A 17,056-nucleotide genomic window follows, 5' to 3' on the forward strand; every position below is an offset into this window, starting at 1 on the left:
TAAATCTAATAAATGACAGAGCAATTCATCACATCAAATATACTCTTTAATGTTATATTTCAAAATTACAAATAAGTTATACAAAAATTACAAAAATATAATGAATTGCTCCAAACAGTTTGGAAAAACAAATATTTTTGCATTTTGAATATGTCTAGTCGAAACGGTATAATGATTTATTGTGTGGTGGGACATTGTGAACAAATGACATATTAGAGTATTATTAAGGTGTGTGTGTGTGTGTGTGTGTGTGTGTGTGTGTGTGTGAGTGTACACAAGAGTACACACTCCAGCTTATGAAATGTGTTTTGTGTTGTAAGTGTTTGAAAAATACAAATGCAATGGCAATGATTAATGTATGTTTTGACAGGATATATATTACCCAGAGCACTCTGCTTTAATACGTATGTAGCCTTAATGTAACTAGAAATACTATTAATACAGTATAATATATAATTTAAAATAAAATAAAATAAATAAATTTAAATTTATTTAAAATAAAATGAAGAGATACATCTTCATTCCTTCCCATACCCACTAACATTTCCCCTTAGTTTCAGATAACGTAAGCTAGCCAAACTGAGCCAAAGCTTCTGGCCTGGTTGCAAAGTAGTTGTAGAGTTTTTGACTGCATCAATAATAATGTATATGATGGGCTATATATTAAATGTTCTAGCCTAAAAATGTTAGACGAGCTTTCTTCCAATTTACCTTCTCCATCATCACGACGTGTGTTCGCGCGATGTTGTTGGTTACCTAGTAACGAACGTACGGTGGCCGAGAATGTTCCGTCAACTTCCGTGTGTTCGCGCATCTGTGTTGCCTACTAACGAACGCAATCTGGCCAAGATACGCGCTGGCGGCAGGAAACTTCACTTTGTGTGCCCGCGCCTCGTATACAACGTTATATATAAAGCTTGCATGACATGACATGCTTGGTTGGCATTGCCTTTTCAGCGTGAGAAATACACGGTGTGGCGTGTGAGCGTGTGAACTGGTTGAATTGCGTGTGTCTCACGGCCAATGCGTGAGACTTGAGAACCCTGCATTTACATTACACCTTCAATAAAACATTTGCATTTGGTGTGTAAAAGGTGTTTTTATGCTGAGTTTCCGCTGTTCTGACCAGCGTGTGGCATTTCCAGAGCTTCAATACAGTGAATCATTATGCAAATCAATCGGTTCAATGGTTTCTAAAAGCTTTGTTTCTCCCATCACTAGAGCAACATGATTTTGGTCATTTTTACATTGATAACAGCAGACTATGAGGTTGCACTTTATTTTACAGTATGTGCACTTACATGTACTTACAATGTACTAGGAAAAGTACTGGGTAATATAAGGTAACTACATGGGTTCAGGGTTAGTACCTAGTTATTACCCAGTTATTTCAATTACTATAATAAGTGCATAGTAACAACATGGAGAACAGGACTGTAAAATAAAAAGCTACTGACTATGCAACATGGTTTAGTGTGGAATGATAAAAGACAGTTCAATTATCAAGCAATCTCATTGGCTACAGGATCAGCAGAGGCCAATCAGCTTGTGTAATGTGGTAATGATGTGATTGCTTACAGATTACTCGTCCATGAATCCTGAAAAAAAGTATCACAGGTAAAAAATAAATAAATAAAATGTTTCTAACATTGATAATAAATCAGCATATTAGAATGATTTCTGAAAAATAATGTGACACTGAAGACTGGAGTTATGGCTGTTGAAAATCCGGCTTTGCATCACAGAAATAAATGATATTTTTTAAAGTATATTAAAATAGAAAACCATTAGTTTTAAAATGTAATATTTTTCTGTATTTTTGATCAAATGCAGGCTTGATGCGCATAAGAGACTTCTTTAAAAACATAAAAATAGTCATGTGTCCAAATGTTTGACCAGTAGTACTGTACTATTATACTATTGCTGCAGAATTATCATAAATGTTGTGATAAAATCAAAAATCCTTTCACGTCACGTCAACACAGCGTGTTGTTGTCCGCCTACACTTCACATAATAGTTCTGTAGGCCTGGGCTTCATTTAACCAACTATGATAGTTTGATCAAATGGTAAACGGTGTATCAATATACATAGACTAAATAAAAAGTGACTTTAATACTACTTACCATTAATGCGACTTTCGGTGCTGGTTTTGTGCAGTGCTCTGTAGTCAATTAGCATCCATTGTTTAAACGACGCAGATTCAGATCGCTTCATAAATGTAAATTCGTCTGTCCATCTAATTTTCAAACCATTTATGAATGACTGGAAAATTATCGCTCCACTTCACATTGTCCAATGAAATTTGAACTTGTTGTGCCAGATGACGATTGGTCGGTGTATTATACATGACAAACAGGCTTCAATGAATTATGTAATATTTTAAAATATGTGATATGTGGATTTTAATTGAATCGACACACTACCTTTTATTATTGAAAAAAAGGTTTAAAAATTGTTTGGTTTATTCCTTCCTGCCGTCGAGCCTTTTACTCATAAAAACTATATTATGTAACTATATATAACTATATTAAATAACTATATCTGGCCCGAGAGCATCGGTTCCCGAGCAGACTGTGGGAAACCTACGGTGACTGGACAAGTTTTCTTGCGTGCGTCCGCTTTTAACGCGTCTTGACTGTTGTACAGTCTGACATTAATGACGACTGAGATCTTACAGTGTGACATGGCTTACAGCGAGGATCGTGTTCGTAGCAACAATCGTAAAGGACTATTATAAATGGCACAGTGTGCACCGGCTTTAGTCTCGAGTTGTTGAGCTGTTGTATTATGTGGGGAACTGGTATGCATGTAAGAGGGAGAGAAAGTTGTTTTTGTACATGCAATGCTAGCAAAGAGACGTGAGTTACCTGAATGTGATCTCTTGATTTACGTGACTATATAACAATGTCCACTAACTCTCATTAGAGTATTAGTAGACTGTATAGTATTAGTATACTAAGTATTAGTTGTGATTGACGATCAGTTAAACTTCGCAGAGCACATTTCTAGAACGGCCCGGTCCTGCAGATCTGCCTTATACAACATTAGGAGGATCAGGCCCTTCCTATCAGAGCTACACAACTCTTGTTCTCTCCAGACTGGACTATTGTAATGCTCTCTTGGCCTTCCAGCATCAACTGTCAAACCTCTGCCACTGATCCACACACTAATAACACTATATCATTACAATCAACATCACTCTTGTGTTTATGAGGAGAATGAGTCAGTGTTTCAATATGATCATCATGTTTTAGGTGTAATATATGATCCTGTCAATCAAACTGAACAGACTGCATTCAGTCACTTCTGCTGTCTGGACGTGATGCTTTCCATTTGAGACACACAAACATTTACATTCTTACACAATTACTGTCACATTCAGTATCAAAGATGATTCTTGATTTGTGATCATGTATTATATTTTTCATAACATTTTCATATACAGTATATTTACACCATCGCCTATAAATGTAATGATTATGTAACAATTAGTGTCAGAACGGCTGATTCTTGATCTTGATCTTTTTAAAGATATTTTTATATTCTAAACTTTTTAATCTCCTATAAATGATCAGTTTGTCTGCGCTGCTTCACTAAAGCAGAAGTGAAAGTGTTCCAGTCCAGATCATGTAACCAATCAAAGAGTGAGACTGAAAACCCCATTTGCATTGTCAGGGTGGAGTGATTGTGATCCTCTCAGAATAGAGCAGCTCTGTCTCCAGAGACCATGCTCAAACCCCAAGAGCTTTATTTGACATTTACTGCTACATCAACCTTCTGAAAAGCACCTGCATCTTCATCTGTTAGTTGAATGATGTTGTCAGACACAAAGTGAACTTGTTGAGAAGCTTTATTGAATGTTGCAGCAAACACAGCAGATTGAAAGATCACACACACACACACACACACACACACACACACACACACACACACACACACACACACACACACTCAGTTTCAGTATTGAGTTGTAAATCACTCCAGCTGCAGCACTAGACTCATGTGAATCCTGCCTGACACAGGACACTCAGATACGGCTCATCTTCAGGAGAGAAACATCAGCACTCAGAGCTCTTGTGGAACGAGACCTCATGAGGAGCTCCATCATGTGTTACTCTGCAGACGTACAGCTCTCCCTCTTCCCAGCGTGCTTTGCTGAGGGTCAGGACGCTACTGCGGCTGTAGCGGCCGTCCTGCTGGCTCTCTGCGCTGGTCAGAACCCCCTCGGTGACCTCTGACCCGTCCAGTGTCCAGCTCACCAGCGCCCCCTGTGGAGAGTAAGAGCTGAGCAGGCAGAGCAGTGCGGCTGAGTCTCCAGAGATCTGCAGAGAAGAGGGCGGCAGCAGAGACACTGAGGGCTTCACTGTGGGACCAGCTGCAGGAGACAAACACAACACATTCACACACACACAACACACACACACACAACACACTTTGTTTAAAGCTTTCATACATATTGCATTATAAAATAATTTTAATGCATTAATTATGCACTGCTATATACATTAAAATGCATGTATGATCTAATCAATAAGTGTAACAGCAGTTATAACACATATTATCTATTATCAGGCCGATCTGACTGCTTTAATTCCAGCAATTATTCACTCTGAACATAAATATCTTACATTTTGAGATATTCACCTGAACTGAAAATGTAACTCAATTTCAAACAGAGTTAAAACACAATTGAATCATACAGAATGAACAAAACACTGAATTATAAGCACAACATGAGCAAAAGAGATTCAGTATCATTGACTGAACTACAGAAAGCAGCAACATTTACATTCTGATGTCAAATCTCTTTTTTCCATGTATGATTTCTACAATAAAAGATGAACTAAATATGAACTCAGTGTAGAAATAAATGAAGCAAAAACAAACCTTTAATAAACTAATTAAACTCATAGTGAGACACAGTGTGGAAATATGTTTAGAATTTTATTTAATTTATATATTTTTTGTTGAAAGTTCTTATAACAATATCAATGTTTTAGATTAAATTAGTATACAACAATATCAGTAACACTTTCTTATAAAGTCTTATGATCTAATGAATACATTGTAATATTATCTATTCATTGTTACACCTTTAGAAATTATAATACATTAAAACTCATGACAAACAAACAATTTCACATTTGTAATTTTATAATGCATTAAACATAAAGGCTTCAAGTAAAGTTTGCCACAATATCTAATAATCATTATTATTAATAAATATTGTTCTTGTTTCAACTATAAAACACTTTCTGAAATCTAAATTGTATTTTTTTATTAGGTGATTAAATAGACAGACTTACCGATCACCAGTTTAGTTCCTCCACCGAAAGTCCACCACAGTGATACAATCTAATGAAACGCTCGTACAAAAACCTCTATTCCACTCGAGTGAACACACACTCCAGCAGAGAGAGAGAAACAACACTTCAACACACTGATATTAGAAGATCCTCAGCTCTTCTCAACACTCACTCATTCAGATTTGACTAAATGCTTTCTGATATAACACTGTTTAAAGAAATATATTTGATGAGCTGTGACCTCTGAGGTGACCTTTGACCTCTTTGATCATGGATGATGTTGTGGAGTTTCTCATAATGATGCTTCTGTTCTTCATATGCAGATCAATCATCATGATTCACAGAAAAACCTGCAGCTTCAGACTTCAATCTTCAGTGAAAATCTCTTCAAATAATGAGTTTATTGAATATTATAGCCAAAGTCAATAGAAAGTGTCAACAATGAAAATATAAAAGGTATTTTGCATGTTCTACACAGTCAAGCATGTTTTCATATTCAAGGTCTGTTCTAAAAGTATCTGGACTGGTTATGAATCTCCACACAAGATCATGAAACGTGAACAAGCTCTAATATGTCTCCATCTTTAACAGCCTGTTTCTTCTCCATTTGATGATTTCAGACACACATGAGGCTTCATGATAGATGGAGTGACACCATGAACTCTGATTAGAGATTCACAATCAGTCCTGATACTTTCTGAACAGACTCATGATTCATGATCTTACTTTAGTGATGGCGGTTCATCTAGTGGAAGTGTAGCAGTGATGATGGTCACATGACTGAATATGGACACAGAGATGGACGTTCATCTGCACATCCTCAGTGTCTCAGGAGTCACAATAAAAATACAAAATAAAGTCATGATTCTGTAACTCTAGTGTATATTAGTTTGTTATCAGCACAAGCTGTTGTAAATCCTGCCCACTTCTTTGCATTGTCAGCACATGCTTCAGTGCTCTGAGAGTGTTTATAGTGCTGTGAGTTTAACACTTCATGACTGAGAGCAGAACACAACACAATCTTCATCATCACACAAGACTAAACTACAGCAATGAACACAATCAACATCTTCATCTGGACCATTGCACTGTTTATTCAAGGTTTGTGTAATACAGTTTTTACAATGATTATTAATTCTCCTAAAATGTGAAATATATATTAATCATTTTTATTTCTGTTTTCTTTCAGAGTGTAGAGGACAGATCACTGTAACTCAGAGTCCATCAATAACAGCAGTTCAACCAGGAGAAGAAGTCAGAATAAACTGTAAAACCAGCAGTAGAGTGTATGGTGGTGATGAGTTACACTGGTACTCACAGAAACCTGGAGAAGCTCCTAAACTCCTCATATATGTGACATCAAACCGTTATACTGGAACTCCATCTAGATTCAGTGGCAGTGGATCTGGCAGTGATTTTACTCTGACCATCAGTGGAGTCCAGACTGAAGATACAGGAGATTATTACTGTCTGAGTTATCACAATGTGCCAGTGTTCACACAGTGATAAAGAGTCGTACAAAAACCTCTGTCAGTCAGACGTCACAGTGACTGCACTGATACAGCTGAGAGAAACTGCAGCTGCTGATGGAGGATCACAAACTACACAATATCAATGTTTAACAAAGTTTCTAATGACTTTAAAAATAAATTAATAAATTGAGTAAAATATACTGAGGGATAATTGATGGAGGGAGAAGAATAAATGAGGAAAGAGAGGAGAAGTTGATTCCAATCCCACTGTTCCATACATAGTATATGTGGTCTGTGTCAGGCACTAACTACACTGTAAAGAGGCTGCTGTAAATCTTACAGTATTATTACTGTATTTTCACTTATAGTATACTGTACCATTTACTGTACTTACATTTACAGTATTATTATCGTATTTTCACTTACAGTAGTAGTATTGAGTTTATTTATTTTTTCATCATTTTTTTTGTATGTTTACCCCACCCCCCAAAAATCAAAATAAACACAATCATGAACATTTTGTTTTAGAAGTACAAATTACAAATCTTGACCTTTAGGAGCCACTAGCTGAAGGAAAAAGTCCATAGAAGTCTCCTGGGGACTATCTGTATATGTAGCATGGGAAACACATACACACTGAAAAGCAAAACAGACCTTAAAATAATAAAATACAGTCAGAGTCAGTTTGTGTTGTTACATTTCAGTAATTTTGCCAGTCAAAGTTGACAAGCTCTCTGATGAGAAACACTGAGGGGTTCAGGCTGAGGCTTTTCTTTGGACCTTTCCAGATTTCCATCTGATCTGTGCCTTTGGTGTTTGGTGCCATCAGGGCTGATTCTCAGAATGAACCTGCAAGCACAAGCAGGGAAAATATATTATTTTTTCAGACTGGTGTTGGCAGAATTTTCCCTAACTCTCAAACTTGATGCTGCATGTACTTTGACGTTAATAAAAGCACTACATCTGATTCTGAATGCACCTACAGGGATGATATTACCTCATAATCCATTACATTAAAATCATTAAAGATTCATTCTTTTTCAATACATTCCTGTAGCTTAGATTTCCAGGGAATGGATAACTTAAATTAAACTTAAAAACAATGCAAGTGTCACGGTGTGGGTTTTGTCTTGTCTGTCACGTGATTCCCTGTTTGTCATGTGATCCTGCCATGTGTCTTGTCATTTTGTTAATTGTTAGATCATTGTCTACAGGTGTCTTGGATTTACCACGCCCCCTTGTTATCTTGTTTAGCTTGTCTGCTTGTGTATTTATACCTCTGTATTTCAGTTGTGGTTTGTCGGTCGTTGAAGTTGTTTGCTGTTCTTTGTAACTGTTCCTGAGTTCCTTATTCTGAATTCTGTTGTTCGCCCTGTTTGTTTTCATTAAATTTAGTACTTGCATTTGGATTCTCTCCACTTTATTCCTGCCTCATCATCACAGCAAGTTGCTTCGGATAAAAGTGCACTGCACTGCACATACTGCACTGCACATTCACTGCATAGGAATAATGCTGCTCTAGTTTTAGATTCAATCATTATAAAACAATATCAGTAACACTTTATTTAAAGCTTTCATACATATTATTATTAGTATTTTTAATGTATTAATTATGCACTGCTATATACATTAAAATGCATGTATGATCTCATCAATAAGTGTAACAGCAGTTATAATGTCTCGGTTACGTATGGTAACCCTCGTTCCCTGAGTCCAGGGAACGGAGACGCCTCGTCGGGGTAGTTCCCCTGACGAATTGGGATCACGCTAGGGAGACCAATTGCCTTCGAGTGAATTAAAACGAGCCAGTGAACATTGGCATGCAACATTTGCATTCCGCAGCCCGCCTACTAGTGCGGGTATAAAGGCGGAAGCAAGCGCATACACAAATGCTTTTCGCTGAGGAGCCAGACGGTGTCCAGTCCTCCGCGAAGGTACAGCAGCATGGCGACGGGACGAGGCGTCTCCGTTCCCTGGACTCAGGGAACGAGGGTTACCATACGTAACCGAGACGTTCCCTTTCGTCATCAGGGAACTCCGACGCCTCGTCGGGGGAGTTCCCCTGACGAATTGGGATCCCTACCAAAACGCCATGGTGCTGGCCCCTTCCAGCGCCCAGCTAAGCTACAGCCCTGCAGCAGTTTCCAGAAATTTTGCGGGAGCTAGCTAGGGAATCACACTGCTGTTCCGCAAGACCCAATCAGTGGATATTGGATAACACTGGGAAAGCGTGCCCGTCCCCAAGTAAAATAATAAGGGGGGGGAACGCTGCGGAAGCTGAGGCAGCCTAGAGGAAGGCCCTCAAATACACACATGTACTAACCAAGTAGGGTAGTGAAACATATAGCAGTCCTTGAAGGTAGTCCCAGTCCGGAGGAGTGAGGAGCGTACTCAACAGGGACGACAGAATGAGTCTGTCAAGGGGAAGACATGGCTGAACTGCACGTGGCAATCATGGGTCGCCGCAGGGACCACTGGAAAAGGCACCCAGTCTACTAGCAACTCCTTACTGAAGGTAGCAGACCTGGTGCCGGCAGTCCGCAACGCCTGGCACCGGAGGGGATGATGGAGGAGGTTAGCCGTTTGCTGGGTAACCAACGGAGCAAAAGACGCACGTATCCGCTCACGGAATGGCGTCGCAAGCCGACACACCTATTCCCTCTAATTACTGGCCGTAGCGAGTACTCGGGAGGAAATAGGTTCCACACGTAGGCTATAAAACCTAGCGAACGTGCTTGGTGTCGCCCAGCCCGCAGCTCTACAAATGTCTGTTAGCAAGGCGCCTTGTGCCAGAGCCCAAGAAGCAGCAACACTCCTAGTGGAATGAGCCCGCAACCTGGGTGGGCAGGGCTCACCCTGGGACTCATAAGCCCTGGTGATAGCATCCACTAGCCAGTGGGCTAACCTCTGCTTGGAGACAGCCTTCCCCTTCTGCTGGCCTCCGTAACAAACAAGAGCTGATCTGAGGTCCTAAAGCTTTGCGTTCTGTCTATATAAACCCGGAGGGCCCGGACGGGACAGAGAAAAGCTAGGGCTGGGTCTGCCTCCTCCTGGGGCAGCGCTTGCAGGTTCACTACCTGGTCCGCGAAGGGAGTGGTAGGAACCTTGGGCACATATCCGAGCCGGGGTCTCAATATAACATGAGAAAGGCCAGGCCCGAACTCTAGGCACGATTCGTCGACCGAAAATGCCTGCAGATCCCCCACCCTCTTGAAGGAAGCCAATGCTAACAGGAGCGCTGTCTTAATGGACAGGATATTAAGCTCGACTGTCAGCAAAGGCTCAAAAGGAGGACTTTGAAGCGCTCTAAGCACTAAAGTTAAGTCCCAAGAGGGTACAGGGTGCAAATCGCGAGGTGGATTTAACCTCCTAGCACCCTTGAGGAATCTGATGACCAGGTCGTGCTTCCCCACGGACTTATCATCAACTACATCGTGATGTGCGGATATTGCAGCAACATACACTTTGAGGGTGGAGGGAGACAGCCTTCGCTCCAACCCCTCTTGTAGGAAGGAGAGCACAACTCTGATTGGGCAAGTTCGTGGGTTCTCCCCGTGGGAAGAACACCAGCCGACGAACAGGTTCCACTTCAGAGCATAGAGGCGCCTCGTAGAGGGGGCTCTAGCTGAAGAGATGGTATCTACCACTGCCTGTGGCAGGCCATCTAGAACCTCCGCGTCCCGTCCAGGGACCATACATGGAGTTTCCAAAGGTCTGGACGCGGGTGCACTAGGGTGCCCCTTCTCTGAGAAAGTAGGTCCCTCCTCAGAGGAATCGGCCAAAGAGGGGCTGTCGCGAGGAGCATGAGTTCTGGGAACCAAGTCCGGGTTGGCCGATACGGGGCCACCAAAAGGACCTGCTCCTCGTCCTCCCTGACCTTGCACAGGGTCTGTGCAAGAAGGCTCACTGGGGGAAACGCATATTTGCGTAAGACCCGGGGCCAGCTGTGTGCCAGGGCATCCGTGCCGAGAGTTCCTTCGGTCAGGGAGTAATACCACTGGCAATGGGTCGTGTCCGGAGAGGCAAACAGGTCTACCTGTGCGGCTTCGAAGATTCGCCAAATCAGCTGGACGACCTGGGGATGGAGTCGCCATTCTCCCAGAAGGGGAGGCTGACGTGAAAGCTCGTCGGCCACATGATTGAACTCCCCAGGGACATGAACGGCACGAAGCGACCTCAGAAGCTTCTGACTCCATAAGAGGAGGTGGGAGGCGAGTCGCGACATACGACGGGAGCGTAGACCACCTTGTCGGTTGATGTACGCAACGGTCGCAGTGCTGTCCGTACGGACCAGTACGTGCTTGTGTTTGAGAAGCCCTTGAGGCGACACATGGCTAAGCGTACTGCTTGCAACTCTAGGCAGTTGATGTGCCAATGCAGTTGGGGTCCCCTTTTTTTTTTTTTTTTTTCAGACCCAAGACTGCATGCCCTTTGTACGTGGCCCCTGAGCCCTTGGCAGAAGCATCTGTGAATACCACAGCATGCCTGGAAACCTGGACTAGGGGCACTCCGGCCCGTAGAAACACAGGATCTGACCAAGGGGTGAAGGTTTGGCGACAGTGCGGGGTGACTTTGACTCGGAACGTGCCGCTCTGCCACGCCCACCTCGGGACTCGATCGTGAAGCCAGTGCTGGAGCGGTCTCATATGCAACAGGCCGAGCGGCGTTACTGCGGCTGCGGCTGCCATATGCCCCAGGAGCCTCTGAAATTGTTTCAGTGGGACCGCTGTCCTGCCTCGAAAAGACCTGAGACAGGTGAACACTGACTGGATGCGCTCCTCCGTGAGGCACGCAGTCTGGGCGACCGAGTTCAGTTCCATACTGAGATAAGAGATCCTCTGCATGGGGCAGAGTTTGCTCTTCTCCCAGTTGACCTGAAGCCCCAACTGACTGAGGTGCCGGAGCACCATGTCCCTGTGATCGCACAACACATCTCGCGAGTGCGCCAGAATGAGCCAGTCGTCGAGATAGTTGAGAATGCGAACGCCTTGTTCTCTCATGGGAACAATGGCCGCCTCCGCGACTTCCGTGAAGACACGGGGCGATGGGCCAGCCCGAAGGGTAGGACCTTGTACTGATATGCTCGACCCTCGAAAGCAAACCGAAGAAATGGTCTGTGTCGGGGAAGAACCGAGACATGAAAGTACGCGTCCTTCAGGTCGATCGCTGCAAACCAATCCCGGGGACGAATGCATTCGAAAATGCATTTCTGCGTGAGCATTTTGAACGGGAGCTTGTGCAGGGCCCGATTCAATACTCGCAGGTCCAGGATTGGCCATAACCCACCGCCTTTCTTGGGTACAATGAAGTAAGGGCTGTAAAACCCTGACCTCATATCGGCTGGAGGGACCGGCTCGATCGCGTCCTTCGCCAGCAGGGCGTCAATCTCTTTCCGCAAGATAGGAGCATCCACTGGACGCACACGGGTGAAGTGGATGCCCTTGAACTTGGGAGGCCGGAGTGCAAACTGAATTGCATAGTGCGGCTGAGTCTCCAGAGATCTGCAGAGAAGAGGGCGGCAGCAGAGACACTGAGGGCTTCACTGTGGGACCAGCTGCAGGAGACAAACACAACACATTCACACACACACACACAACACACTGCACGGCACATTCACAGCAGAGGAATAATGCTGCTCTAGTTTTAGATTAAATCATTATAAAACAATATCAGTAACACTTTATTTAAAGCTTTCATACATATTGCATTATAAAAGTATTTTTAATGCATTAATTATGCACTGCTATATACATTAAAATGCATGTATGATCTAATCAATAAGTGTAACAGCAGTTATAACACATATTATCTATTCATTGATCCACCTTTATGAAGAACAACCCTTTTGAGATGAAACAATGAAATAGCAAATATTATAATGCATTTTAGATTTGGTTACAGTTATTTATGATAAGATATAAGGCATTGTAACATGTACATTATGAAACACTTTATAATGCATTAAAGGCTTTAAGTAAAGTTTCAACACAATATGTAATAATAATTATCATTAATAAATGTTGTTCTTGTTTCAACTTGTTTTAATTGTATGTTTAGGAATATTATAAGAATGAAATAGACAGACTTACTGAACACTAATTATAACTGCAGTTATAACACATTATAATATTATCTATTCATTGTTACACATTCAAAAAATTATTATACACCAAAACTCATGACAAACAACCAATTTTAGACGTAACAAGGAATTTGTAAATATTATTAAACATTTTCATTTTAACTTTGTTTACAGTCATAAGTAAAGTTTGCCACAATATCTAATAATCATTATTAATAATAAATGTTGTTCTTGTTTCCACTGTAAAACACTTTCTGAAAACTAATTTGTATTTTTTTATTAGGTGATTAAATAGACAGACTTACCGATCACCAGTTTAGTTCCTCCACCGAATGTGTACCACAGTGATACAATCTAATGAAACGCTCGTACAGAAAACCTCTATTCCACTCGAGTGAACACACACTCCAGCAGAGAGAGAGAAACAACACTTCAACACACTGATATTAGAAGATCCTCAGCTCTTCTCAACACTCACTCATTCAGATTTGACTAAATGCTTTCTGATATAACACTGTTTAAAGAAATATATTTGATGAGCTGTGACCTCTGAGGTGACCTTTGACCTCTTTGATCATGGATGATGTTGTGGAGTTTCTCATAATGATGCTTCTGTTCTTCATATGCAGATCAATCATCATGATTCACAGAAAAACCTGCAGCTTCAAATAAATGAATCAATAATTCTGAACATTTCAGATGCACATTGTTTAATATATAATGACCTGATTATGAGTCCTGATGAACTTCATGCATGTGGAAAATGTGGGAAAAAATAGACATCATGAAAATATTTCCAGATAGCAACATGTCAACATTGATTCCAAAGACCATAATGGACTTTTTTTATTTATTATGACTCTAAATATAGTAAAACTGATTTATTTAGTTCTTGATTTCTCATTGTTAACATGCTTGTAAAGGTGTAGCACAGAACTGAACTCAGAGAAACTGCTGCGTATGACATATGTTTAAAATGATCTACATTCATGATTCTCCAGACAAAACCGAGTGTCTTATCAGCCTGACAAACATAAACACAAATATTTCACAATTAATAAATATGTGCAATTAATCACTAAATGGTTCAATAACATTATTCTGAAAGTAAAATCTTTTATGTAGAGTTTATGAGTTTGTTATCAGCACAAGCTGTTGTAAATCCTGCCCACTTCTTTGCATTGTCAGCACATGCTTCAGTGCTCTGAGAGTGTTTATAGTGCTGTGAGTTTAACACTTCATGACTGAGAGCAGAACACAATCTTCATCATCACACAAGACTAAACTACAGCAATGAACACAATCAACATCTTCATCTGGACCATTGCACTGTTTATTCAAGGTTTGTGTAATACAGTTTTTACAGTGATTATTAATTCTCCTAAACTGTGAAATGTATATTTACCATTTTTGTTTGTGTTTTCTTTCAGAGTGTAGAGGACAGATCACTGTAACTCAGAGTCCATCAGTATCAGCAGTTCAACCAGGAGAAGAAGTCAGAATAAACTGTAAAACCAGCAGTAATGTGTATAATAATAATTACTTACACTGGTACTCACAGAAACCTGGAGAAGCTCCTAAACTCCTCATATATGAAGCAACAACCCGTTATACTGGAACTCCATCTTGATTCAGTGGCAGTGGATCTGGCAGTGATTTTACTCTGACCATCAGTGGAGTCCAGACTGAAGATACAGGAGATTATTACTGTCAGAGTTATCACTATATCAACAGTAAAGATGTGTTCACACAGTGATAAAGAGTCGTACAAAAACCTCTGTCAGTCAGACGTCACAGTGACTGCACTGATACAGCTGAGAGAAACTGCAGCTGCTGATGGAGGATCACAAACTACACAATATCAATGTTTAGCAAAGTTTCTAAAAACTTTAACAATATACATTTATCAGTAGTAATATATTTTTTATATGAAATAAGAGTTAGAGCTGAGCAGTTGTTTTTAATGTGTTTTCTCTCCAGGATTGATCTCAGTCAGTGGTCTTCACTATTTTTTTTCATGAGAGCCACACTGATAGGAGATATTCAATAGGAGAGCCACTTTTACCACAATAAATCAAAAGTCTGTTTCAATCGGACTGAATTCATTCCAATTGATGAATCTGAATGTAGAGTTTACATGAACGCTAAACATGTGATCGTGTTAATGTGCGCGTTTATATGTCACAAGCTTCAAATCATAATATATTTCTTGACATGCACACGAATATACAGAGTTTCACGATGTTTGTGCATGATAACATTCTCCAACATTGGTTCTATTATTCTATAGTTTTAAACAGCAGACTTAATATTTAGTATATGAACCGTTGTTCTGTGCTCTTATATTTATCACACAGTTAAAATACCCAAAACCAGTCGTCTGTGGATGAGAGTCTGAAACGAGGACTGGTGGGACGCTGTCCAGGTGAAAAAGATGTAGTATTAAATGTATTAAAAATATACTTGAAATTCAAATAGTATGTTTATAATACATTTGAATTCCCAGCATGCTTATTTGAAGTGCATTAAAATATATATTGAATTGAATTTTAATATATTTCTAAAAAGTACACTACAAGTACATTGGTAATAAATATGCTTTACACTTTTAAGAAATATGCTAAACACAAGCATACTTTTAGTAAAGTTTTAGATATTTATGTATTTATCATTTTAATAATTTGAAAACACGTTTTTACAATGTATTATAGACATTTGTCAACTATTATTAAGCATTGCAATAAGCATACTTAAAATTAATATGATGTTCACTTTTACTTGTTTGTGCTTGTAAAAGGCTTTCTAAAGGCTGTTGTCCATTATACGTTTGTTCTACTGAAATTCCCACAAGGATTTCAACATCATATTATTTGAAATGCATCATTAATAAATTTTCCAAAGATGTTTATAAAAGTTTTTACTCGTTTAAATTTAAACAACACGTGTAACACACGACTAAAGCTGATTGGTTCCAGAGCTGTTGAACGGCTGTGATTGGTTGTTATGATAATGAGCTCGCACCTCAGAGCTTCTGTTTATCAGATGTGTGTGTGTGCGTCATCTCTGCGTATGTTACTTGAGTGTGATTAGATTTAGAAGTAAACATTTAAACCGTTAGATTATATAGAGGATCGTGTCTCTTTAGAGGACTTGGAGGAAACCACACGATTCATATGATTACGCTGTTTCACACATAGGCTGCTCCATTTGCAGTGTGTATGCGTCGCAGGAGCAGCACGACTATTGTGTTTCCTCCTCCACGAAGTGCCGTCCATTATGTCGTGTTGTTGAGGATCTACTGCGTAGTTTTCTATTAATTAGTTCCCCAAAAACACTCACCCTTCAGTAGTTCCAGACTATAACTAAAAAAGGTTAGAGTTTTTCTTTGTTCAATTTGCACACTAAATATGAGTTGGAGCTCTTCATTTTGAACACTTAAAGTGCACCAGATTGACGCATTTAACATTAAAATGCACAACATTTTCTTCCGGAGGAGGGCATGCCCCCAAACCCCCTGGAGGACCCGAGGTCACCCACCACAGTTTTACTAAAAATCCTTTGAGAAACACTGGGGACCCTATTTTAACGATCTGAAACGCAAATGTCAAAGCGCAAAGCGCAAGTAACTTTGTGGGCGGGTCTTGGCGCTGTTCCTATTTTCCCGGCGGGATAAATGACTCTTGCGCCCGGCGCAAATCTAAAATGGGTTGGTCTGAAGTAGCTTCATTATTCATAGGTGTGGTTTGGGCGTAACGTGAAATAAACCAATCAGAGCGTCATCTCACATTCCCTTTAAGAGCAGGCGCGCTTGTTCCGTGGCGGATTGCTATTATAACGGCGGATTTGCCAGGAGCGGTTCACAGCAAAGGAGAGCAACGCTCTCTCAGGGACGTTGGGGATGGAGAAACCCACCCAAATTAACTTCGGTTAAAAAGGCGTATGATAATTTGGGTAAATGTGTAAGCTAGATGTATGCTTTTATAATAAATTGTCTATCTATCTATCTATCTATCTATCTATCGTAATAACGTATGATTTGCAAAAATGAAAACTGCTGCTTCTGTGTAGATGAGAGAGTGTATGCGCGTTGTGCACACGCTACATTGATTATGGCCAAGCATGCGCCCTTAAAATAGCATAATGAATAACATGCGCAATGCGCCACTGACTTTAAACTATTTTTTCCTGGTTAGT

At 40.4% G+C, this 17,056-nt stretch overlaps 1 long non-coding RNA gene and 1 gene segment (V, D, J or C); one reads left to right on the top strand and one right to left on the bottom strand.

The window, feature by feature from the left end:
- Positions 1 to 3,829: 3,829 nt before the first annotated feature.
- LOC307151170 (Ig kappa chain V-III region MOPC 63-like) overlaps positions 3,830 to 17,056 on the bottom strand; it is a 57,189-nt gene continuing 43,962 nt past the window's right edge. The window contains exons 3-4 of the V gene segment in view: positions 5,309 to 5,357; positions 3,830 to 4,377 (exon numbers count right to left, since the gene is read on the bottom strand).
- Positions 4,688 to 8,182, top strand: LOC307151192. The gene is made up of 3 exons (XR_013819842.1): positions 4,688 to 5,764; positions 6,040 to 6,409; positions 6,498 to 8,182. It is a non-coding gene; the product is annotated as an uncharacterized lncRNA (long non-coding RNA).

This window comes from Squalius cephalus, assembly GCF_949319135.1.
Source record: "Squalius cephalus genome assembly, chromosome: 23".
In the NCBI taxonomy this organism is placed as follows: Eukaryota; Metazoa; Chordata; class Actinopteri; order Cypriniformes; family Leuciscidae; genus Squalius; species Squalius cephalus.